Raw genomic sequence first — 26,663 nt, forward strand, 5'->3', positions numbered from 1 at the left:
TACCCTAGAGTGGGTGGCTTATAAACAACATTTATTTCTCATAGTTTTGGAGAATAGGACGTCCGAGATCATGTATTGGCAGATTTGGTGTCTGGTGAGGGCTTCCTGGTTCATAGATGGCTGTCTTTCCATGTCTTCATGTAGCTGAAGGGGCTGCGGAACTTTGTGGCATCTCTTTTATAAGGGCACTAATCTGATCATTCATGAGGGCTTCATGACCTAATTACCTCCCAAGGCCCCACCTCCTGATACTGTCACCTTGGGAGTTAGGATTTCAACATATGAGTTTGGGGTGCGGGGGGCACAAGCATTTAGACCATAGTGCTAGTCTAACACCCTTACACACCATAGTGTAACCATTTGTTCCATTCTCTGTGCCTCCAACTAGTTTGTAACCTTTGTAAAATCAGGGACTGTTTATCCTTGTATTCCCGGCTCTGAGCACAGTGACTGGCACATAGCAGGTGCTTAATAAATATTTGACATATAACCCAGATGTCTTAGGGCTTCACTGTCCTTTGGCCATCCATAGTCTTTGGAGGTCTAGCATTCCTCCTCCATTTCCTTCTAATTCTAGCAGTATTTACTCATGGTCCCTTCTCTCTGCTTCAGCATTGTAGCTTGCCATCTTGGTTAACCGTAAGTCCTATCTTCAGCTTTTTTCTCTCAAAAACTCCTAGCTCACTTATGATATCATGAGTTTGTCAATTTCGCTGACGTCTTGAGGACTTCTAGGGAGGACCATGCTACTCCCTCACCATCTCCCATCCTTTTTCTTTCTGTTTTCCCTCTTAGGCTATAGTGTCTTGAATCCCCAACTCACAACTCTCCCTGTCATGTTCAACATCCATGTAGGTATGACTTTTTATGACTTCCTGGAATTCTGTCAATAAATATTTCGCCATTCCATTACAGTTGAATGAATGAATGAGTGAATAAAGGTGTAAATGAGTGAATAAATCCAGGCTGAAGATTTGAGCTTAGACCTACCTTATATGATTTTAAGCCATCCGACAAAACTTTCTTTGAGGCTGGATGATTGAATATAATGATATACCACATCTGGCAAAAACATTTATATTTTTATGGGTAAATTCTATTTAGCTATCCTTTCAGTACTGTATTATGAGAGAGAATTGTTTGTTTTTTCAAAGTGTATGTTATTTATTGTGGGCTCTGAGATGGGGGAATGTGTCCTATACTTCTTTGTGCCTGCCACATGATTTAGCAACATGCCTTGTGCAGAGTAGGCACTCACTTAATAGCGAGTTGATTGATTGAATAATTATTTCACCTATAAACACTTCTGTAGTACATTACCTGATGAGTGTCTATTTCAACATGACGATGGCTATGACCTTCGTGTAGTTCATTAGCAAATGAGAAGTATCCTCATTTCCATGGAAGGAAATGAGAATATAAAAATGTGGTTCTATTTGTAGTGCCATTACTGTCTCACTGTTTGATGAAGAACAAATTCTTAACCTTTTAATGCTACCAGTTACCTATGACTCTGATCTCAAGGGCTACTGCAATACCAAAATCCTGGGGAGGATAATATAATAACCCTGACCTATTTGAAGGGATAAAAATAGGCCACAAATGAGGGAACTCATTGGCCAGAATTAATCAGTAGTAGAGGAGAGGTGAGGTCTTTAGAAACAAACAAGCAAGCAAAGAAGCAAACAAGCAGTTTCACAATCACATTTTGTAATCATAACAGTTCCCTCTGAGAATACCACCATTTTGCTGATAAGGACACTGAGGTTGAGAAATTTTAAGTAATTTGAGCCAAATCCTGTAGCTAGTAAGAGGCAGCCATTTCTCATTTACTGTTATCTCCCTCCCCCGCCCCCACATCAACCCATTATTCATTGTCACTTTCTCAGTTTTGAAATGTTTGTGGTAGGATGCCTAAAGCTATGACATCCCAGTTGCTTAGGAAAAGGAAAACAAAATTACTCTGAACTGAAGTGGCAGCTGACAATGAGAAACCTGTTCATAAAACCTTTGAACATTACCTAATGGTATGCGTCTAATGTGCATTTACAGAACCATATTTCTGTGCCAGGCACTGTACTGTGTCCTGGGACATAAAAAGAAGAGGGAAACAAGCTCTCTGTCTTTCAGGGGATTCTGGGTCATGAAGGGTGAGAAGATTCTCAGGTGGACAAGGGAAGGAAAGGCATTCCAGGTACACTGAAAAGCAGGTGCAAAGGCAGCCAACAGGCAGGTCTGTGCATTTAAGGGCTGCCAGTGTTTCAGTCTAGCTGGAGGGCCAAGGGCCATTGCAGAAGCAAAAACACTGGAGAGTGGAAAGACAGAGACAGAATCAAGGAGAATCTTGAATTGGGTAATTTGGCTTTACCTGGACTTTACCTGTAGGCAATAGAGAACCAGCGAAGAATTATAAGCAGGAGACTCTTAGGATTGAATTTGTATTTTAGAAGCAGTGTATGGGTATTGAAGAGGAAAATGGGTCACAGATAGGTAGTGGAGGTGGGAGAAAGAATGGAGACTTGGGGTATAGGAATATTTTGCCGTGAGTTGGAATCTGAGGCCACTTTCCCATTGGCAGATAAGTGGGAGATCCTATATTATGAGACCTACTCAACCATTTGATTTGGGTAGTGGATGCAGGAAAGTTGGTACATTTAGTATTTTAAAGTTATCACTGAGTAACAATTCTAGTTGCTCTTTCTTCTAAATTAAAGTTTACCCAAGTGATTTTATGGCCTTCTTTGTGCTAAGATAGTGAAGTTTCTTCTTGTGAAGTAATGTCTTTTCCTTATTTGCTTCCATTGACTGTTTAAATCCTTTCTCCCATTTACCATTTCCATCATAACTGTCCTGTGTTTGCTCCTAATGTGTTATAATTCTTCATAATCTGGTCTTCACCTGATTCTGATTCTCTTTAATATTTCTTTTTCCTCCCTTGAGGAAAGTATATCCATTTTTGGTTTCAAATGCTCATCACCTTTTGTAAATATTAAGGCAACGATTCAATTTAATTAAAAAAATAATGTTTTTCTTTTTCTTCTGTCAATAAATTATCTTTGTCATCTTTTAAAGCTGTATTGTCTCTTTTTTGTATGTGTGCTCTTGTTGTTCTGTTTTGTTGTTCCCCAGTGGATGTAAGAATATATATTGATATAATGAAAAATGTGGAAATAAAAAAAAAACTAAGAAGAATTTAGGGTCGTATTCCTATTTTACAGTGTTTACTAGTGATCTATTTCAAAATAAAACATATATTTTAGTCCTGATGAATCAAATATTTAAGAAACATTCTTTAAGAGGAGAAATATACATGGAAAAAATCACTACCGACCCTGAGAGGCCTCTTTGAAAGATTCTAGCCATGTATGATTTAACTTCGATTTAATCCTGCTTCTTCTACCAAGGGTTATCATAGTGAGCATTGCTCATGAGGGTTCTGGGAGTATCAACGAAGGTCAGAGATCAGAAAACACAAGATATAATATTAGATAAAATATTAGCAGTCCTGGAAATATTCACAAAGTCATACATTATGTTAGAGCTACTGTATTCCATGTAGGAAAATGAAAATGGGAAATTGTACAAGCCACTTTCTTTTTTATTACAGAAATTAAAGGTCTAATTTAGAATTGTGAATTTATCTAAATAGCCATTAATACCATTTTATTAGTTCAGGTACTCAGGGTATGAACATATAAATATAGCAGGATTTTTATAGAGTCTGCATTAGTAATTAGTTATTCAGTATATGTATGTCTATATATTATATAGGTTTTTAAAATTTACAGAATTACAAAGATGCTCTGAGCAGCCCTTCAAGTTCATGTTAAAACATGTTTATGAGGGTGCCTGGGTGGCTCAGTTGGTTAAGCGACTGCCTTCGGCTCAGGTCATGATCCTGGAGTCCCGGGATCGAGTCCTGCATCGGGCTCCCTGCTCGGCAGGGAGTCTGCTTCTCCCTCTGACCCTCCCCCCTCTCATGTGTTCTCTCTCATTCTCTCTCTCTCAAATAAATGAATAAAATCTTTAAAAAAAAAAAAAGAAAAGAAAGAAAATAGGTGCTTCGGGGTGCCTGGGTGGCTCAGTTGGTTGGGCGACTGCCTTCAGCTCAGGTCGTGATCCTGGAGTCCCGGGATCGAGTCCCGCATCGGGCTCCCTGCTCGGCAGGGAGTCTGCTTCTCCCTCTGACCCTCCTCCCTCTCATGCTCTCTCTATCTCATTCTCTCTCTCAAATAAATAAAATCTTTAAAAAAAAACATGTTCATGAAAATTACTTACTAGATACATCTGCTGCTTTCTCTCTGCCAATCACGTGATAGTGTGTGATGATACTGGTAGTAATGATGATGGTAACAGCTGTCAGTTCTTTGTACCTAACAAGCACTTGGCACTTTCTGCCATATATGCACGGTGCCACTTAACCTTCCCAACCCTGCAATTTAGGCATTACTCCCATTTTACAGATGAAGGAAAAGAGGCACAGGGAGATAGAGGTACTTGCCCAAGGTCATGTAAGTCTGTAGCAGAAGTAGGAGTAAAAATCCTGCCTGTTGCCAAAGGTTATGCTCTTCTGTTGACCACAGGCCATTAGTCATAAAGGAGCACTGACTTTGAACAGAGGTAGAGAGTGACTCCATTTAACTCATAGTAAGATGGTAGATTTTTTCCACTGAAGTGTTCACAAAAAATCCTGATGAGGACTCTGCATAGTTTCTTTCTGTGTTATATGACCCCGAGGGTCATTATGTACTTCATAAATATCTAAGTCTTGGACAAAATGATCTCCCTTGAGCTTACTTGAGAATTTGTGCTTACACTTGTAAAAGTGGAGAACTAAATCATTATTGATTCAGTAAACTTGATCAATCTGGATTATTTAGGTTATTTCCTTTCCTTGTTTTACTTTTTTTAACTTAAAAAATTTATAAATATAACATATATGCAAAAGATTATAAATAATATGTATATATAGTTTAAAAGAATTAAGAAGAGGAACATCCACATACTCCCCAACCCAGTTTACCAAATAGGACAATACCAATATCTTGAAGCTCTTGTTTGCTCTTTTGGAATGTCTCTCTTCTTCCCTCTCTGAGTGAACCATTATCCTAAATTGTATACTTAACACTCCCTTGTTTTTCGTCATGATTTTACTCTATGTGTAGGTATTTCTATACATTTATTGTGTTGTTTTATTTTTGAACTCAACATTAAGCTTTTGAGATCCATCCATTATAATGCTCTTAATTGTAGTTTTTCATTTCACTGCATAGTATTTTATTAATATTATGTGTGGTATTAATATATGACAATCAATCCCTTCTATTATCAATAGGCATTTGGATTTTTCACGTTTTTGCTGCTCCATATATCATTGTATTGAATATTTTTGTACGTCTTCTGATGCACATATGCAAGGGTTTCTCCAGAGTATTTGTCTGGGAATTCAGTTGATAGTCATACTGTATATGAGTCTTCTAATTTAACAGGCCATGCTGAATTATTTTCTAAAGTGGTTATACCAGTTTTCATTCTCTTTTTATATGATTATTGGCCATCTATGTTTCACTTCTGCCAAGATGACTATTCTGTTTAGTCCTCATTTTTCTAGTAACTGTTAGTCTTTTGCTCATTATTCCCTTCCCAGGAATCAAAAAAATGTATTTGGATGTGAATCCTTTGTCGGTTGTATGTGTTGTCTCCCAGTTTTTGGCTTGCAAAATAAGAACTTCATTGCACCAAGTCTCTCCTTCCTTTCTGCTAGTTAGAAGTCTTGGGTAACAAAGTGGGAAAGGACAAGCAAAGAGAGTTTAAAAAGCTGACCACATGCCTTACCTGGCCCAGCTTTCTTCCCTCTGCAGGTCTCAAATGAAGATATAACTTGAGATAAAGATGGAAATTTTGACAGCTACATGGGATTACACATTCAAAGGGTAGAGCTGAGAGCACCTTTGGTGACTTAAAATCAGTATAGATCTTTGAATTACCTCATGTGACGAGCATAGTCATGGAACTGCCCAAGCTTTTATCCAAAAGAGGGGAAAAATCTTTCTTTGCAGCATATATTTTAAAGGGCTAGTAGGATATAAAATTAACTTCCATTATGATTAAATCCCACATGTCCTGATTATTCAATATACACATTCATCCAACACGTATTTGCTGAGGACTTATCAAGTATTGGGCACTAAGCTAGGCTGATGGGATAGAAGGGAGCAAAGTAAGCACTGCTTCTGGTCTGGGGGAGCCTATCACCTTGTGTAGATCAGAAAATCTTTGGCAAGGAGAAAGTGATTGGCCAAATCTCTCCTCAAGTCGCTGGCAGAACTTTGACAATGTTGCTTGTGGGAAAAAAAAATGGCTTCAATGACTAGCCACCTTAGTCTAAATTTGTATGGAGGTAAAACATAGGCCAAGGCTAAGAGGATGTTTTATGCCTCCCGCATCTGCATATTATGTTTCTCTATACATGAAGGAAATTAACCAATGGCATGTGAATTTATTCATTATCATACAATGATTTAGTTAGTTTTAGCTGTATCATGAGTTAATAAGTTGAAAATCTCAGTGGACTGGTGGCAATAGAATATAATTGTAACTAATCACATACTCAGAAACTAATCATATTTAATGTCAATGAGCATAGCCCTTTCTGCAGATGATCATAGTTTAATTTCAGAAGCGAGAATACTAACAGAATTAAATGGGAAACCAATAACAGTTCACCGCTGACAGATTAGTGTCAGAATACAGGGACTTGGTTGTAGGTATAAGGAGAAAAATTTACAAATATGTGCAATTTAGGATAATAAAAGTACTAGAAGAGAAAGTTGTAGTAGCTTTGACATCATTGAACAAATACAACTAGGCATGTACTGTGTGAAACTCCTTTGAAAGTGAGTGAAATCAGAATATTGAAGTTTTGGGCAGGATACTGAATTACAGTAATTGCTGCATCCTGTTGGATGTGTTGGACCATATGCAGACTTTACCAAGGAGACATCAGAAAATTGATTAGAAGTCTCTTGAACTACCCTATCCGTTGAAGATATAAAATTATTGAGAGAGTAGAGATAGAGCTATTTGTGACTTTTTTTTTTTTTTTTTTCTAGAGAGAGTGCCGCTCTGTGCATCCTGTCCACTGTAGAGGAGAGGGACATAGATGATGGTGGCTATTTCCTATGCCAAAGCCTGGGAAAAAGGGCTTCCTTAGGTTTATCCATAACACTTACTGCATAGTTCTTTGTAGTTGGGTATGCACTTTGACATACTGCCTTGGAAGTTCAGATGGCAGCAGAGATGGATTCCTACATTGTTTTGGCAGCAGAGTGAAGGAACATGACCGCTGGGCAGAGCAGATCTGCCCCCCAAAGTTGGTCAGGACACAGGTAAATGAATGTTTCCTTTGGGCAAGATGAGGGTCACATGGGAGAAAAAACCTGGCCTAGGACCATTTTAAATTCTACTCAGTGAATACAGATAATCTGAGAATTGCTTTAAAATACCCCCAGGGGTGGGTTGAAATGTGCTGATAATTGTTGAGGCTAGATGACTGGCACATGGGGGTTCATTGTCTCATTCTTTTTACTTTGGGAATGCTTGCAAATGTCCATACCATAAAGTTTAGAAAATTCTGCTCAAGGACCTCTATGGAAAGACAATGGGATTCCAACAGAGGAAGTCTGTTTGGCAAATACCTCCCAGGACACTGGGGACTGAGAGAGCACAGCGGTTGGACGAGTAGAACACATTGTTCTTGTCAAAAGAACTTCAGGAGAGGTACCCGATGCTTGGGAGTTCCATAGACTGTGTACAAATACCGCCATCGGAAAAAGTCCTTTTTAAACATTTCTCCAGCTTAGACATTGAGAAGACATCATTGGTGGTGCCAGTCAAATAATAACTATCCTGTCCCCATTCATGTCTTCTTTCTTTCAAAAACAGGTCTGGCAAGTGGGGGAGATAAGCAAGAGAGAGAGAGAAGAAACAGGGGAGGAGGTAAGTAAGAGAGAGGGAGAAGAAGAGGAGGAGGTGAGGAGGGAGAGTGAGGGAGGGAGAGCTACACACCCCATTTGAAGGGGGCAGGGATCCTGTGTGCAATCAGTTTCAGTTAGGAGAAAGAGAATAGGAAGACCAAGAGCCCATATGCAGCAGGGAAGAAAATTTTAAACTCTAACTCAAGATCACGGTCCTGATTACTACATGGGACTGGGCAATTTTTACTAGTGAATTGACATTTGGTTGGTGATTTGAGGTACCTGCAGGACTTTATAATATCTAGGAGTGACATGACTTTCCAAGGTTACACATTATCTCCTAAATCCAGGCTGGTCCTGGAGGTTTAGAGAAGTTCTGAGGATGAGCTAAAAGAGGTTAGGACTCTCCCGTGTAATGCAGAAGCACTGGGCTTACCCTAGCCCTGGAGCCTCCCCTCTCTGGGTCCCAGGGCTTCATCTTCTCCCCGGGATCTCAGGGATTGAAAGTTGCTTCAAGTTCAGAGAAAGTTGCTGAGACCAACAAGTCCAGGCCTTTATTTCCTGGAACTAAATATCATAGGAGGTTTTTGGAGGTTGTGATTTTCTCCTCACAAGCCCCCAGGTTAACCAATCAATTAATCAATGAATCTTTCAATCGCTCATTAAACATTAATTGAACACTTAGTATATCCGGTATTCTGCACACTCTAAAGGATGCATGTGGGTTTCCTTGCTTTCTGTACCTGTGCAGCTATTGGCCATCTAATCTATCCCCAAGGTGGAGACATGGACATTAATTGGTTAATTCATATATGGATAATTGCTGGATAATTTAATAAGCATCTATGATGTACCATCCCTGTACGTGGCACTGGAGATGTAATGATTAGGGGGAAGAAAAGAAAAAGAAAAAAATGCAGCCCCTGGCCTCATGGGACTTACAGATTAGGAGGGGAAGCAGACATTAATGAAAGACTCACACAATAAAAAGCTAAATATCAGCTGTGATATGTTAGGAAGGAGAGGTACATCGTGTTATACCCAGTACAGGGGCTTGTCTCCTGGTTAGCAGAGTCAGGGCAAGCTAAAGGAATTTTACATTTCATCAGCAGAGATTAACTCAGTACCTTCTGGTGGGGTCAAGGAAGGGGGGAAAGGGAGATGGTTTTTAGGGCCTTCTCCTCCAGAAGTGTTATCCTCCTTCCCTGAGAAAAATAACTATTAATACAAATAGAATTAAAATTGAATTAATTTCCATGGGGAGAGCATCTTTCATTGATCTAGGAAACATTAAAAATCTGAACTTAGTACTTTTGTAACTTCTGTGCTTTTAATTTCTGTGGAATAAGCTCTTTGTTATGCTCTAGGCTTTGAAGGAGCGGGAATTGAGTCTTGGACTTAATATCTTTTTAATGAACATCGTGACAAGAAGAAATTTTGGCAGGACTCAGCAACAGTCTCCCCTTCTTGAGGCGGAAAAGGGGTGGCAGGAAGGACAGGAGGATTCTAAGTCAGGCAGCAAATCCACAACATTCTCAGGGGATGGCAGGTCTGTAGAGAAGACAGAGCACAAAAGACCCAGGGTTCCAACAGGGTTGTTGGTGACCCAGGGGTAAACCTCCTCGAGTGCTGGGATCTTCATGTCTCTCTCTGTTACTTCTCCCCAGGCCTGGCACAGTGCATGGCACAAAACTACTTTGCAAAATGTGTTTACTGAATGAACGGTGGCACCTGAGACTATTTTTGAGCTGCTTGAAACCAAGAACTCATATGAGGTAAGGTTATCAATAGAAAGTGAGGACCTTGGAGAGAATGGAGAAAGACCAAACTTACCAAATAGGAGGGCCAGTAAAGCGGTTATAAATCACTGAGCATCCAAATTGGCCCTCAGCTTCCTGGCAAGCTGTACACGGTCAAATGTTCACATTTGGCTTAATGTTCAGGTGAATGGGTGGGTTCCTGTTCCTTCTCAGCTGTGTGTATGCATGGTAGTTTCTGGAGACCTAGAAAATCCAGGTCAATCACTTGAGTGGGGAGAGCAGGTAGACGAGTCAGCGTGGCTGCTTTCAGATTACGGATCTTGGAGAGGGGCTCCCATGGGCTGCTGCCCAGGAGACACACCAATACCCAGCTCTTCCTGCGCTCCAGGTAGTGGGAAAGGCGGGGGGGAATGCTGAAGGGGAGGGGTTGGGCGTATCCTGTTCCCCTTCTGGCTTTGGTCGAAGGAATGATGACTTGGCTTCATTGCTTTCTTTAAGTCTTCTTACATATTCACTGTTATTTTTAATTAATTAATCTTTTTAAAGATTTTATTTATTTGACAGAGAGAGCCAGAGAGCACAAGGAGGGGAATGGCAGAGGCAGAGGGAGAAGCAGGCCTCCCGCTGAGCAGGCTCAATCCCAGGCCCCTGAGATCATGACCTGAGCCGAAGGCAGACGTTTAACCCATTGAGCCCCCCAGGTGCCCCTTCACTGTATTTTTAATTACTAATAGCTGCCATACAGTGGCAGCATTCAGTGAAGAGTCGTACACATACCCAGCCATCATCCCGACATCAAATCAGTGATTTCTACACTCTTTGGAATATTCATAACTGCACTGCTACCTCATCTAAAGTGCATTAATCAAATCAGAAAACTGCATTGCCATAAGTCAAAAGATGAATTGCAGGAGTAATCATGTAACAGTATGAGAAAGAGGAGAGAACTGTTGCTCATTCGGAAGTTTGCAACAAACTTCAGAGTCTTAAATTTTCTTTTCTCTCAAGAAAATTGTGATGCCTAGAACAGGGCCTGGCATATTTGGCTGCTCAATAAATATTTGTTGAATGAACGGATGAATTTTCATTCTGTCAATACTCATTCCATGACTTTGTACAAATTAATAATTATAATTACTTCCTTGGAGTAATAATGGACTCATGGAAATGAACTCCTCATTTGTATTTTTTTTAGATTTTATTTACTTATTTATTTGAGAGAGAGAGAGATAAAGAGAGAACGCAAGTGAGCATCGGGGGTGAGGGGGGCCATGGGGGAGGAGCAGAGGAGGAGGGAGAAGGAAGGGGAAAGAATCTCAAGCAGACTCCCTACTGAGTACAGAGCCCAATGAGGGGCTCAATGTCACAATCCTGAGATCATGACCTGATCCGAAACCAAGAGTCGGAGGCTTAACCAAATGAGCCACCCAGGCACCTCTGAGCCCCTCATTTTTGAGCCTGGTTTGGGGCTGTATGTGGCTTGCTCTTTGGGAGTAAGTGTTATTCCTCAGGATGTTTGGTCTTTGTGTTCTTTATTTGCTTTTATTTTTGCTTGGTAGATTTGTTTAAAATTAGAGTGAGTATCAGAGTAGAAAATTTAAATCTACAATATCAAAAAAGCTACTTGGATGCGTACTTCTGGGCCATTAAAATAAGCTATTGGGAATCAGCTACTCCCAAACCTGACCTAAGAGCTGGGTGATGGCCTCACACTTTAGGTGAATGCCAGGCTATTGGGCAATCTTGCTCCGTATCCATACCTAATTGTACGTAAGTCCTGGGCTTCTTGTGACACAGGTGGAGTGAGGGTAACTACGCAGGAAGAGACCTCACAACATGTCTCCCTTGCCGTGTCCCAAAGGGGACTTCCAGATAAAGAAATGAATTTTTCTTTCATTATAGTAATGTAAACCCACTATAGCCGATCCCATCGACTGAGTACAACTAAAACATTTTATCATTAGTTTCTAGACATTAGGCACTTCCAGAAGATCATCTTTTCTTCCCAGTAGGAGAACTAATAGAAAGCTAGTCAGAGGTGGTCAACTTTTTATTTTTAATTTTGCAAGTGTTTCGCAGTGATGACTACAAATAGAATGAAAATATTTTTTCAGAGAAATTCAAAGTAAAGATAAATAAATAAATGAAGACCTTAGCTTTTATTTGAGTCTCTTCTGCATTGTCTTACAAATTTACCAGGCTCTTCTTTTTAGCAAAATATAGTGCTTAGGAGCAGGTAATATCATACTTTGCAACTGAAAGATAATTTCCAGGTGTTATGGGCTGAATTGTGTCCCCCCTCCCAAGATGCATATGTTGATGTCCTAACCCACAGTATCTCAGAAAGTGGGTATTTGAAATAGAGGTATCTTTAAAGAGGTAATTAAGTTTAAAATGACATCACTAGAGTAGGCCCTAATCCAATATGACTGCTATCTTTATAAGAGGAAATTGGGACACTGACACACATACAGAGAGACCGCAGGACTATACAGGGAGAAGACAGCCATCTATCTACCAGCCAAGGAGAGAGGCCTCAGAAAAAAACTAACCCTCCTGACACCTTGATCTCAGATTTCTAGGCTCCAGAACTGTGAGCAAATAAATGTCTGTTGTTAAATGACTTTAACGCCCAGTCTTTGGTACTTTATTATGGCAGCCCTAGCAAACTAATAATCTAGGCAAACGTTAGGGAAGTAGCAAGGGTAAAGTGTGGTCGTTCTGGAACTAAGCAACACCTAAACATCCTGCAGAGGAAAGCATTCCTGCTTCATGAAGGCAGTCACTCCTATCCCAGGATTTTATTGTTCATATTTGTGAAGTTTTGCAATATGCATAAGTACACATACAGGATTTCCTTGTGTAATGAGAATAATGGAAGTAATAATAAATGTTGGAGTGGGTGTAATTGTGACTGAAAGGATGATTTTATGATACGGTAAAGGATACTATTGGCTAGAGCCAATTCATTACACTGCTCTGGCAGTCTGTTATTATTATTATTTCTAGCCCTTACTAGATTTCATTCCTTTAGATAAAAACATGCATATCAGCTTTGGAGTTTGATTGCCTTATGGGCATAAAGCTTTGCATATTTACTGCCCATGAATCATACCAGTATGTGAAATCCAGAGAAGATTCAATTTTTCCTGCTAGATGCACCTCCAGCCGTTTAATTAAAATATGTATTATTAATAAAACTATATTTAAGTCATATTTTTTACAGATATGACTGAAACATTAAGTGCAAATTGTTTCATACTTTCATAGTAATTTGCTTTTAACGTTTTGTGCCTTAATCAAGGTAGCACACTAGTTGAAGGTTTGCGGTCCTGCAGACTTCTCAGCCATGAAGTTGGAAAAAAGCAAGTGGAAAGTGGTGATTAATGAAAGAACATATTTACTTTTCAGAAAGATTTCGTGGTTTTATTGCAAAAGGGATCTGTACCGAATAGGAAAGTGCATTAAAAGAAATAGCAGGAAAGAATATATAGTCTCTATTTCCGTACGCAGCAGCGGCATTGGCCGTTTGCGTGACAGCTTTTCTCATGTTTCTGAACCAAGGCTGAGTTTCAGCCGGCCGTCTGCCTTTAGATGTCACAGTTGGTCTTCTGCTGAACTGAACCAACTCCGGCTCTGTGCTTCAGACTTCCCTCTGCCTTCCAGAAACCTTGCCTAAGCAGGAGCACTGATTCGACACACTCTAGCTCGCTTACATGGTGCTCAGCGAGGGGTTGATTCAAAATTGTTTCATTAAAATAGGTGAGGACAGGGACAGCTGGGTGGCGACATAGCTTGCTGTCAAAATGTAACCCATCTTATGGAATTTTTATTTCAGATGATAACATTTCCAAACTCTCATGTTTGGTCCAAGTGGGGATGGTGGTGAGTGGGGCAGAGAAAGCAGAAAGGAAAAACTTTAATATGTAATGACTACCTACTATATGGCAGGCACTGTGCTACCCCGTTTGTTAGTTCTGTGATTTAATCTTTATGACAAAGCTTCAAGGAAGAAATGCTTATCTCGTCTGTTTCACATGAAGGAATGCAGGCTCCTAGAAGTTATGGGACTGACCCAGCTTTGTAGCTGATAAATGACTGAGTCTGAGGTCAGGCCTTTGGGTTTTTCACTCCAAAGCTCAAGTGAGACACTGTATTCTCTTGAATACTGGGCTTCTACACACGCATGCGTTTGTTATGTCTATCTCCAAGTAATGATATCAGCCTTCTCATTACCCCTTCATCCCTGCAAAGTCTCCAGACAATCAACCTAACTTCTTTTCTTTTCGCTTTACTACTCTAGTCCTTTCTTGACCCTTCCCTTCCCTCATTGCTTCTCTCTACACACATAGAAATTCTCAGTTACAGCTGCGTGGAGGGATTATGAACTTTCTATTTTGACATACTCTTTAGTGTAGAATTTTACATGCATCATGTTATTTACCATTTCAATGAAATTCCACTACAATAGTTCTTCTCTAAGTGGTGTAACTACTAGAATTTAATTTTTAAAAGTAATTTATTTGTGAGTCTAGAGCCTGTAATTATAGAGTCAAGATTAGTGAGGTCCTCTCCTTTAAAACTGGTTTGATTAGAAGTTATTAGCCAAACTAAAAAGAAGAGGCATTTTATGTTTTCGTTCCTTGGAATATACTACACACACACACACACACACACACACAGGGTGGGGAGGCTACGTGTGTGTGTGTGTGTGTGCATGGTATGGTTCTGACTCCAGGACATCTACTGAGGTGGTGCTGGACCAGAAAGTTCTTCTGTAAGAGGAAATAAAAGCTTAGCCAAAGAATAACTTAAGCCATAGAATAAAAATCCTCTCTCAAATATCTCTATATGGTTAAAGAAACCTCTTCTAATGTTAAGTTCACATTACAGAGATACTTAAATGTGCCTTTTGCCTTCAATTTTCCTATTCCTCTACACTAACTGTAGAAATTGAACCAAGCATCATATTGCCACCAGAACAATAGATGCTTCTCTCTTTTCCCTAACCAGTGGGAGAACTGACCTTTGTTTAAAATAATAACCGTGACCATGCTTGAAAACCGAGGGAAGCCAAGCAAAATCAGATCTAATTTTTGATAATTGCAAAAGAAATTCTAGGCAAAGGAACAGAAAGCCCCCAAAGCCCAGTACAATCTAAATTCCAAGAAACACGTGGCGAGTGGTTGGGTCTGGTTTGGCAAGGTGCTGGTGAGTTTCAATGCCCTGCACATTTATTATTTTTTTTTAATTTCGTTTTTCACTGAGCATCCCTGGAAAGAATGCCACCGGCTTCCTGGAGGACAGGCTGCCTCTTGACTCCTCAGAGCTCTTGCCGCGGAAATTAATCAAACTCGAAAAGTGCCCCGGCAAACCAACAGAACACACTCTGAGGGACTTACCGTTTGCAACACTCAAATTCCAAAAACACGTGTGCGGACACCTGTGCTCTCTCATACACATGCACACACTTACACACATTTCAAAGTGTGATAACCTATCTTAAAAATCTTGTGACTAGCCCCCAAAGCAGCATGGTCTCCCTGAAGCCAGCCCGACACATTTGAAGTCGAAAATACGTAAAATAAGTACAATGGACTGGGTATCAGATTGGCACAAATACCAGTCTTCCAAGAAAAACTGCCTGAGAGGAAATAAAGTAGTGAGAGGCGGTGACTTTGGCAGGAATGGGTAACGGGGAAGCGCTTCCTGGAACGGCAGCTTTTGACACACCCACTGTACCAGGTGGTTGAGTTGAGTGAGGCTTGGCCTCGGAAAATGCCGCGGATTAGGTGATATTTTTTCCGATGTGCCACATTCATTGTCAGAACTAGGATGTCCCAGGTGAGCCACATGGCAGCAAGGTGACTGAGATCTGTTGAACAAAGTACTGTTTGCTGCTTTCCTTAGTAATAACTTTTCATTCTGGCTTTGGAGCCAAGGGGCAAGTTCAAGAAGCCTCATATATGGGCAGATGTGAATGGCATAAGACCTTGAAATTCACTTGAGTGAGTTTAATCAGTTTTGCTTTAAAAATTATATATGATTAAATAAAAACATTTCAAGTGACTTAGTCACTTTTTTTTTTTTTTGCCTTATAACACTCAGTCCTATGAGGTTGAGCCATGTTCTTTGTGATCACTTTCTGTTTGTCCTTCCCAAGTACCTAGAAACAGACATTATAATGGTAATCTGCATCCCTGGTCCCTGTCTTCTTTCCAGTCTGATGGTTGGAATGTTAATTTTTACATTGGAATACAAAAAAGTAATATTGTGCTGTCATATGCTGGTGCTTACTTGCCCTAAGGAACTGTTTCCGAAAGCTCTACTCAGTTTTAGCAAGGATCTTGCGAGAGAGGTCCCAGTTCAGTCCCTATATCTGCTCAGGGCTACTAATAAGTAACGGTTGTTTTTTCTGTCCTTCTTTTGAGTTACCTCAGGCAATGCAATTGAGAAGTTGATGAATTACTTGTGAGCCTGTTTTAGATATTTCAGGAAAATTCAGAGACATTTAAATTCTCTAGTACATTTTGCTTAAATTGTGAGGGCTACATTGTGCATACAAAAAGACCAATTTGAGGCCTTGGGAAACCTGCACAGCCTTTTCTTTCAAAAGCCATTCTTGAACCACAAATTGAGGCTCATTTCCATCCTCTGTGGTCACATATCACACAGGAAAAACCTCTGTGCACTTGCCACATTTTATCCAATGGATACCTTTCTGAGCTGATCTCTCCTAGTGGTCTGAAAACTCTTTGAGGACAGGATTCATGGGTGTGTTGAATGGTCTGATTCATCAGCATGCCCCCTTTTTGGTGTCTTGTTTATCGTAGGCCCTTAAAAAATATTTGTTTAACAGAAATGAAATGGGGGCAGAGGGTGAAGGTTTAACTACATTTTCCTCCATTTGTTTTGAAGCAGACTTTACTTAAAAGGTAAGATTGCATCTTGATTACAAATACTTAGATTTTTGCCAGACTTTTTTTCTTAGATTTGCTCATTCTCTTCTCCTTGGGTGTTATGCTGAATCTGTTGATTAAAAAAAATTTCTCTGGTTAGACAATTTATTTTACAATAATTTTTAGTCATGAAAATGAAGTTCTAGAACTTGCAATATAAATTTGCAAAGGGTTTTCCAGTAAAAGGGGACCTTTACTGTGTCCCCTTGGTGGTCTCTACCATCTGTGAAAGTATGCTTATTTATATTCAGTTTTAAGTGTCTTCCAATTTCTATTATTTTTTGAAACCAATGAAGAATTATTTAGAATATATATTTTATTCTACAAAGGATTTTTTATTTAAACTATCTTTTGATAGTGATATAACTGTTATTGTTGTCAGAGAATATCATCCATGTGATATGGATTCTTTTTTTAATAGAACTAAATTACAAGATTTTATAATAGAAAACTTCAGAAAATAAAACTTTTTTTTTAAAGATTTTATTTATTTATTTGAGAGAGAGAATGAGATAGAGAGAGCATGAGAGGGGGGAGGGTCAGAGGGAGAAGCAGACTCCCCGCTGAGCAGAGAGCCCGATGCGGGACTTGATCCCAGGACTCCGGGATCATGACCTGAGCTAAAGGCAGTCGCTTAACCAACTGAGCCACCCAGGCGCCCTAGAAAAAATAAAACTTCTTTTTAAGAGCACTTTTAAGTTCATCGCAAAATTGGATGGCAGGTACAGAGATTTCTCATATACCCCTGTCCCCACATATACAGAACCTCCCCTGTCATCCCCCAACACAGGGGTCCATTCCTTACAATTGATGAACCTGCATCAATCCGTCGTTATCACCCAAAGTCCATAGTTTACTTTAGGATTCACTCTTGGTGTTGTACATTCCATGGGTTTGGACAAACGTGAAATGACATATATCCACCATTATAGTATCACACAAGATAGTTTTATTGTCCTAAAAATCCTCTGTGCTCCATCTCTTCACCCCTCTCTCCCCGCTGATCCCTGTCAGCCAGTGATCTTTTTACTGTCTCCTTAGTTTTACCTTTTATAGAATGTCATATAATTGGAATCACATGGTTGCAGTCTCTTCAAGCTAGCTTCTTCCACTTAGTCATGTGCATTTAAGGTTCCTCCATGTCTTCTTATGGCCTGATAGCCCATTTATTTTTAGTGCTGAATAATATTCCATTTTCTGAGTGTACCACAGTTCATTTACACATTCACCTACTGAGGAACATCTTGGTTGCTTCCTAGTTTTAACAATTATAAGTAAAGCTGCTGTAAACATCTGTGTGCATATTTTTTGGGTAGGCATGAGTTTTTAACTCCTTTGGGTAAATACCAAGGAATGTGATTGCTGGATTGTATGGTAAAAGAATGTCTAGTTCTGTAAGAAACTGCAAAACTGTCTTCCAAAGTGGCTTCCTACTAGCAATGAATAAGGGTTCCTGTTGCCAGCATTGCATGTTGTCAGTGGTATAGGATTTTGGTCATTCTGATAGATGTGTGGTGACACCTCATTGTTGTTTTAATTTGCAGTTCCCTCATGACTTACAATGTCGAATGTTTTTTCATACGTTTACTTGCCATCTGTATACCTTCTTTGCTGAGTGTCTATTCATGTCTTTAGCTCATTTTTCAGTCAGGTTGTTTGTTTTATTATTGTTGAGTTCTGACTTCTTCATATATTTCGGATAACAGTCCTTTCTTAGATATGTCTTTTGCAAATATTTTCTCCCAGTCTGTGGCTTGCCTTCTCATTCTCTTGACATTGTCTTTTGTAGAGCAGAAATTTTTAATTTTAATGAAGTCCAGCTTATCCATTATTTCTTTCATGTATCATGACTTTGGTGTTGTATCTAAAAAGTCATCACCAAACCTAAGGTCATTTATATTTTCTCCTATGCTATCTTCTAGGAGTTTTATAGTTTTGCACTTTACATTTGGATCTATGATCCAGTTGGACTTAATTTTGTGAAGGGTATAAGATTTCTGTCAGAATTCATTTTTTTTTATATGTTCATGTTCAGATGTTCTAGAACCATATGTTGAAAAGACTATCTTTTCTCTATTGTTTTGCTCCTTTATCAAAGATCAGTTGATTATATTCACGGGGGGCTATTTCTGGGCTCTCTGTTCTGTTCCATCAATCTATTTGTCTATTCTTCTGCAAACACCACACTGTCTTGATTACTATATCTTTATAGTAAGTTTTAAAGTCAGGTAGCGTCAGTCTTCCAACTTTGTTCTTCTCCTTCAATATTGTATTGGCTATTCTGGATCTTTCATCTCATATGTACACTTTAGAATCAAAGAAATATATCATAGGGGAAATTCAAATTAAAACAATAGTTGATCTATAGATTCAGTGCAATCCCAGTCAAATTCCCAACAAATTACTTTGTGGATATTGACAAACTGATTTTAAGGTTAAAAGATGGTCCACATCATATGTCATCAGGGAAATGAATTCTTTTTTGTTTATTGATAACATTCTTTTTGGCCTTCAACGTAGGCAATCTTTAAAAATGCTCCAGGCATGCTTAAAAAAATGTGTGTCCACTAACTGTTAGGTACAGGGTTCTATATATTTCTATCAGTTTGAGATTTTTAATGTGGTGTTCACATCTTCTCCATCTGTTTCTTGAATGCCTGATCTACATATTTCTGGGAGATTTTTTTTATTACTATGTTATGTTAGTCATTATACATTACATCATTAGTTTTTGATGTAGTGTTCCATGATTCATTGTTTGTGTATAACACCCAGTGCTCCATTCAGTACGTGCCCTCTTTAATACCCATCACCAGGCTAACCCATCCCCCCACCCCCCTCCCCTCTAGGACCCTCAGTTTGTTTCTCAGAGTCCATAGTCTCTCATGGTTCATCTCCCCCTCCGATCTCCCCCCTGGGAGATTTTTTTTTTAACCTAATCTGATGGTGGATTTGAGTATTGCTCCTTAAAATCAGGAAATTTTGGCTTTATGCATTTTAGGGCTCCATTGTTCTATGTACAAATATCCAGGATTGTTCTATTAGGTGAATTTTTCTTTTATTTTTAGGAAATGTAGTCCTTTAACCATAAGAATTGGTTTTATGTTGAGGTGCCTGGGTGGCTCAGTTGGTTAAGCATCTGACTCTTGATTTTGGCTCAGGTCATGATCTCAGGGTTGTGAGCTTAAGCCCTGTGCATCTGGCTCCGTGTTGGGTGTGGAGCCTGCTTAAGATTCTCTCTCCCTCTCCCCCTCCCCCCATACCCCCCCAGTGCTTGCTCTCAATCTCTCTCTCTAAAAAAAAAAAAAAATTGGTTTTACTTCAATGTTTATTCTGTTTTATATTAATATTGCCTGATAGGGGTGCCTTGGTGTCTCCATCGGTTAAGCATCTGCTTTCAGCTCAGGTCCTAGGATGGAGCTCTGCATCGGGCTCCCTGCTCAGTGGGGAGCCTGCTTCTCCTTCTCCTCCCTGCTCATGCTCTCTCTCGCTATCTCTGTTGCTATCTCTCTCTCTCTCTCTCTCTCTCTCTCAAATAAATAAAAATAAAATATTTAAAAAAATACTGCCTGACCAGCTTTATTTTGGTTAGTTTTACCTTTTATTACTTTAAATTCAATGTTTTTGTTTCACTACATTTTAATATTTCTTTTGTAAACAGACCTGGATTTTGATTTTTTCTTATTTAATTTTAATCTGAACATCTCTATCTTTTGACAAAGAAGTTTGGTCCATTTATATTAAGTGGATTACTGCTTTGGGGGGACTAATTTATAACGTATTATTTTGTGGTTTATATTTACCATGCTTTTCATTGCTTCCTTTTTCTCCTTTTAATACATTGAGTTTTTTGTTGTTGTTTTTATTTCATCTCTTAATTTGAAAGTTATGCATTCAATGCCTGTTCTTGCAATTACCCTTAAATTTTCACCAAGCATAGTTGATTTAGTATCAAGAAGCAATCAGTATTTCTATTTTCCTATTGAACAATAAGGTTCTTAGAATATTTTGATTCTAATCAACTGCATTTGTTATTGTTGTTCAATATTTTACTTTCACTTTGTTTATAATACTTTCAACATACTTTATTATTATAATTGATATTCTTGAATTTTAAATGAAAAATTTTAAATTTTAGACGTTATTCTTTCTTTAGATTCATCTACATTTTTAAAATCTTATTATGTTATATTAATCACCATACATTACATCATTAGTTTTTGATGTAGTGTTCCATGATAGATTCATCTACATTTTTACAGTTCCTTTGCACACCATTTTTCTTGCATACCAAGGAAATTATTAACTTCTTTTTAATAAAAACACACCCTTTCTTTGTTACTTAATGGATTATCTGTAAATGATAGAATTTTCAGTGTTTCAGGGTGCCTGAGTGGCTGAGTTGGTTAAGCGTCTGCCTTTAGCTCAGGTCATGATCCCAGGGTCCTGGGATCAAGCCCCACTTCATGCTCCCTGCTAGGCAGAAAGCCTGCTTCTCCCTCTTCCTCTTCCTGCTGCTCCCCTGCTTGTACTCTCTCTCTCTCTGTCTCTGTGTCAAATAAATAAATAAAAATCTTCAAAAAAAATAATTTTCAGTGTTTCTTAGAGTGTTTTTATTTTTGTTCATTTGAAAACTGATTTTTGCATTCCATTGAATTCTAATTTGACAGTTATTTTCACCAACTATTTGAAGATATTTCAATGTCTTTTAGCATCTATCACTATAATTTGTTTCTTGGCTTTTTTTATGGGTCATCTTTTTGTCTTCCTGTGTTAGCTTGTGTAGTTTGCTTCTAGAAGTTCTACTTTGTTGTTATTTAGGTCTACCTATTTTTAGTTCATTTTTTACCCTAATTCATCATGGTTTCTCTTTGTTTTATGCTAATTTTGGACAGACCTTTATTTTTTTCCTTCAAGTTATTTTATTTGTAGTGCCATTTGTCAGTTGTTTATATCTTCTGATGCTCCCTTGTGGTGGTTTGTTCCCTTGATTTTTTTATTGTGAGTTCATGTTTGACATGGGATTTTGGGGTTTTTTTTGTTTTCTTAGAAGGTTCCATGTACCTTGGGTTGAATATATTTTTTCTATGTGGCAATTGTACTTTTTTTTTTTTTTTTTGGCCAGGATCCCAAGGGCTTTAATTTTTCAGCTCAGACTCTCATAACATAGGGATAATATCAATCTAGCCCGCCATATCTTCACAAGTTACAAGGTAGCAATTTTCATTTTTATAAACAACTTTTTTTTTCCTTCCAAGAGACAAAGTCCTATAAGCAATCTTCCACACTATGTCTAGCAGCAAGTAAGAGTTTTTCCAGTCCATTTCGCTAACTGGATGGGACTTTAAAGATCTTGACTTTCTGAAAGGTCTTCATCTAAGCTTCTCTCTCAGTATTATCTTGCTTGTTCTTACATTGGCCTTAAAAATAGTCCCACACTCCTATGATTATATCTGGCTTTAAAATGTATCTGAGTGGCTGAGCTTTTGGTGAAACTGCTGCCCTGATTTTTAGTTCTCCCTTCATCTTACTTAGCTTTTCTTTTCTTTTTTGTTTGACTATGTATTCAAACATAATTTTAGAATCTTTAATCTAGCATGTTGACTATGATTGCATCTAAGGGTTGTCATTAGAGATGAATGCCTATTAACTCAACCTGCTATGATGCCAACACTGGAATTAAACTGTTCTAAAGAAAATAAAATACATTATGTAAAACTATTTTATTAAAAGTATGTTAAGAAAAGAAGTGAGATTCCAGGGATGGCTGGGTAGTTCAGTCAGTTAAGTGGCTTCCTTTAGCTCAGGTAGTGATCCCAGGGTCCTGGGATCGAGTTCCGTGTCGGGCTCCCTGCTTAGTGGGGAGCCTGCTTCTCCCTCTGCCTCTACCCCTTCCCCTCCCCCTGCTTGTGCTCACTCTCTCTCTCCCTCTCTCTCTGACAAATAAATCTTTAAAAAAAAAAAGAAGTGAGATTCCAGCAATTTATTTTTGATTCCACTTTTTTTTGTTGTTCTTTTTATTGACAATCTGTCTTGCTCTGAGTACTTGCTCTAATTGTTTGCTTTTGTCCATTTGAACAACTACTTTCTTCAAATTAACCTGAAAGACATAAAGTATTTACTGTATTTGGAAGTACAAAGGGCCTAATTGAGAGGAATTTGCTGTTACATTATATTCTATCCAGGGAAAAGGGAAGAATATGTAATGCTTTTTATATTTGTTTTCTTATTTTTTAATTGGTGTTTAAAATCCTTGGTAATATTTACTTACAAGATCACTTGAAGAATATGTTTTTTAACTTGGGCCAGGGATACTAAATACATGCCTTGACTCAGGTTTGTGCCCATTTGTATACCACTGTGATTCCATGCCTGGCACAGTCCTACCACATGGGAAGTATTCAAGTCATACGTTTTAAATAAATTCCATGGTATAACCAGATGAATGTGCCCACTGTAACTCTCCAAATACAGTAGCAAATATGTGATGTATAAGTTAGTCAATACCAGAGCAGTACTACTTAAAAACTGTCCCTATAACTCAGTGGCTTAAAACATTAATCCTTTATTCTTATAATGTTTTTTGGCTTCTGTAGCCTAGGTTCAGCTGGACTCATTCATGTCTGTAGGCAGAACATTGAAAATCTAGGCTGGGCTCACTGAAGACAGCTTGGCTGTGCTCCAGGTGTCTTTCTTCGATCTGTTAGGATCAGTGGGCTAATCCAGACATGTTCTTTTGAGGTCAGTGGGAGAGGCAAGGAGAGCAAGCCAACTGCTCAAGAGTATTTCAAGCCTCTATTTGCCTCATGTCCATTAATATCCCATTGGACAAAAAAGAAACATGGTCAGACCCAAGACCAATGAAATAAAAAGAGTATGTCTCCTAAGGAAGTGAGGGGGAGGGAGAGAATTTTTCTGAACAGTAATCCAATCTATCTCATGTGGTAAAGATTCAAAGCATATTAAGTCTGGTTCTCCAAAGTAGTTATCCTACTTAAATGTCCCTACTTTTGTAGGCATTTATCTACAATTATAAGAAGCATGAAGCTCTCCTTCTAAAAATCTACAGTCTGTTCTTATTATTGTGAATGACTACTCTTTTTTGAGTGCCTATCTCATGCGGTTGTGACTGATATACACTATCAGATTCAATCATTATCACATCCCAGCAAAATAACTATTTTATTCATCTTTACTTTCCAATTAAAAAAAAGTGGCTCAGAATACTTAAGTACTTGGCTGTAAGTCAAACAGCTAGGAAATGGTAGGGTAGGCATCCAAATCTAGTTCTTTCTGAATCCAAAGTTCATGCCTTATGCATCCTCTATGCAGTCTAGCAGCAGAGCTGATCCACTCTTAAAATAATCCGTGCTAATTTTCACCAATACAATTCTAAAGCTGCTTCATGGGGATGAGTTTTGAGCTCTGAATAAAACAAAAAACTGGTATGAAGATAAGATTAGTTTTTCAGAGGGCTGTGTTTTCTTAACTAACAAGAGGGATTAAAAAATACAGTATCTCTGATTGATAAATGAGATAAATTGGTTAGAATCGGATCAACTACTGACCTTTTCTGTAGCATTTTCCAAGTAATGTCAGTTTATTGCCACTGTCACCTTTACATTCTTTTAGCAATATTGTCTTCTTATTGAATATTTGTACTTCTGTTTATATTTTTTCCTAGAAACCTGGCTTACATTTTTCAAATGTACCCTATTTTAGTTCAAGATGTCCTGGAACCTTAGGCCTTCAAATGTTCTCAGATGCCAAAAATATATTTAAAAAAATTTTTTTAAGTAATTTTCTGAGCACCAAATCATAACTTAAAGTCTCTGTGTTCACCTTGTTGGAAATATCCTCAGTAAACAAACATCATCTGACAGTTTTACAACTCCAGAAAAAATAAATAAATAAATGCAGAATTGTAGGTTTATCACTGGGTCTGGATAAACCACACACACACACACACACATCACATCACTATTTACCATTTTCAAAATTGTGGAAATTTTAACAAGTTAATTGCTGATGCTTGAGTTGATGACGAAGTGTGAGTAGAAATTGGTGAATTGATGACTGGTAGTAAGAGTATAGAGTGGTAGCTAGTTTAGCCTTCAGTTATCTCCATCATCTTAGTAAAGCCATGTTATCCCCTCCCCCACAGTGAACCATCAATTCTCAGCTTCTCCCATGATCAAACTATCTGTTGCTTGTTTTGAACTGGCTACTGCCTCCTAACATTACATCTGACAAAGAAAAAACTTCACATTGATAGTTTATCGTTTCTTTTTCTTCTAGAAAGAAGGAACTAGACTGACGGGGAGAGATTCTGCTTTGGATTTTCAAAGAGCTGTGTGGACTGGGGAGTTGTAGTGTCAGACATGAGGAGTTTATTGATTTCAGGTATAAGTGTGAGAACACTCTTAGAAGATGAAGTACCCTAACCCCTGTGAGTCCTACTGTATAAGAGCCATCTTCCCTTCTTTCTTGCCAGCAGAATTCCAGTTTTACTTGTGCAGCCATATTGATAATCCCAGACCATTGTCCTGTTCAGAGCACTGCTCTCTGTGTGTAAGATACTTGGAACTCAAGTAGCTCTCCTACCACAAGCACAAAGCCTTTAGTGATATTGACACTGACTCAACTCCCTCACTTCCTTGAGCTCTTGAGCCAGTTCTGGAACCACTCCAGACTGATTGCTGTGTGAGATAATTAAATGTCTTTCATTATTTTAGCCTCTTTATATGGGCTCTGATATTTGTGGCCAAATGCATCTTTAAACACACCATATGTGGGAAACCCTAATTTTATCATTGAATAAGTTTATATGCATTTTGGGGGGACTTCTGAATGCATTATTACTTTCTTTGTTAAAATTCTCTCTTTCTTATTTGTTTATGTATTGGTCTGGGCATTGAGAAAAATTGATGAGCAATTCTGACTCCTCTATTTACCTGGTATTTGGTAGAGTGAAATGTGCCATCATTGTACCATAGTCTTTTTTATCAAGCAGCGTAATCATATTGAGTTTCTGGAATGCATTGAGGACCTTGAATGAAATTACTCAGCTTAGAATAAATGGAAAAAAAAATTTAAGTCTCAGTTAAAGATAATTTTTTTCTCAAATCTTTTTGTTATTTTTTAAGTATAAAAATGTGTTGAAATACAGAGAGAATGCTCCAGAGCCAGGATTCCAATCAAGTTATGGTGTAGGGAGGATGTAGTCAATACCAGTTTTCCTTTGAGGCAGTATGCCTGGACATTCAAATCTATGTGGAACCAATCCCTCCCTCCAAGAAGCCTGATTAGAGTTGAGCAGTTGTGTTTGTCTGACAACTATCTCTTTCAGTTAGCTCAAATTGCCAATCACCAGGTCAGGTTTTGCTAAAGAAGACTAGACTTGAAAACAATGAGAACTAGAATGACTTTTGTATAACCTGCACTATACCATACTTCTAGCTACCATGATCCCTGTGCCTGCATAGTTAATATTTTATATTTTTAATTTTTTTTTTAAGATTTTATTTATTCATTTGAGACACAGAGAGAGAGAGAGAGAGAGAGAGAGAGAGAGAGAGAGAGAATGAGCAGGGGGAGAGGCAGCCTCCCCGCCGAGCCAGGAGCCTGATGTGGGCCTTGATCCCAGGACCCTGGGATCATGACCTGAGCTGAAGGCAGACGCTTAACCATCTGAGCCACCCAGGGGCCCTATAGTTAATATTTTAAAAAACCATGGCTTCAGTGGGATTCAGGGTATGTCTTGGATTATCTGTAACTTTCCATGCCACATGTTTCATGGAGTGCTGTGTTCCATGACAGTTATCAAGTAGTGACTCAGCTTTCCTTTCTCCAGGCAAATTGTAATCATGCTCACCTGACCATAGACTGTGTCTGCATCAGTCAAAAAACATAAGGTACAGGGTACAGCGTCGTCTTTGGAAATCTCGTCGCACTTCCTATATCTTGCA

The 26,663-nt window shown here is 38.6% G+C and overlaps 1 protein-coding gene across 2 annotated transcripts in view; it reads left to right on the top strand.

The window, feature by feature from the left end:
• RBM26 (RNA binding motif protein 26) overlaps window positions 1–26,142 on the top strand; it is a 257,474-nt gene extending 231,332 nt beyond the window's left edge. For both annotated transcript variants that reach the window (XR_010409963.1, XR_010409964.1), the window contains exons 24-27: window positions 7,113–7,388; window positions 7,945–7,998; window positions 9,644–9,751; window positions 24,994–26,142. The gene's annotated coding sequence lies outside the window, so the exon portion shown is untranslated. The remainder of the gene's footprint in view (window positions 1–7,112; window positions 7,389–7,944; window positions 7,999–9,643; window positions 9,752–24,993) is intronic.
• The last annotated feature ends 521 nt before the right edge of the window (window positions 26,143–26,663 follow it).

Source organism: Mirounga angustirostris, unplaced genomic scaffold (assembly GCF_029215605.1).
Source record: "Mirounga angustirostris isolate CCGP_5_RB_7025 unplaced genomic scaffold, mMirAng1.0.hap1 SCAF_3, whole genome shotgun sequence".
Lineage (NCBI taxonomy): Eukaryota > Metazoa > Chordata > Mammalia > Carnivora > Phocidae > Mirounga > Mirounga angustirostris.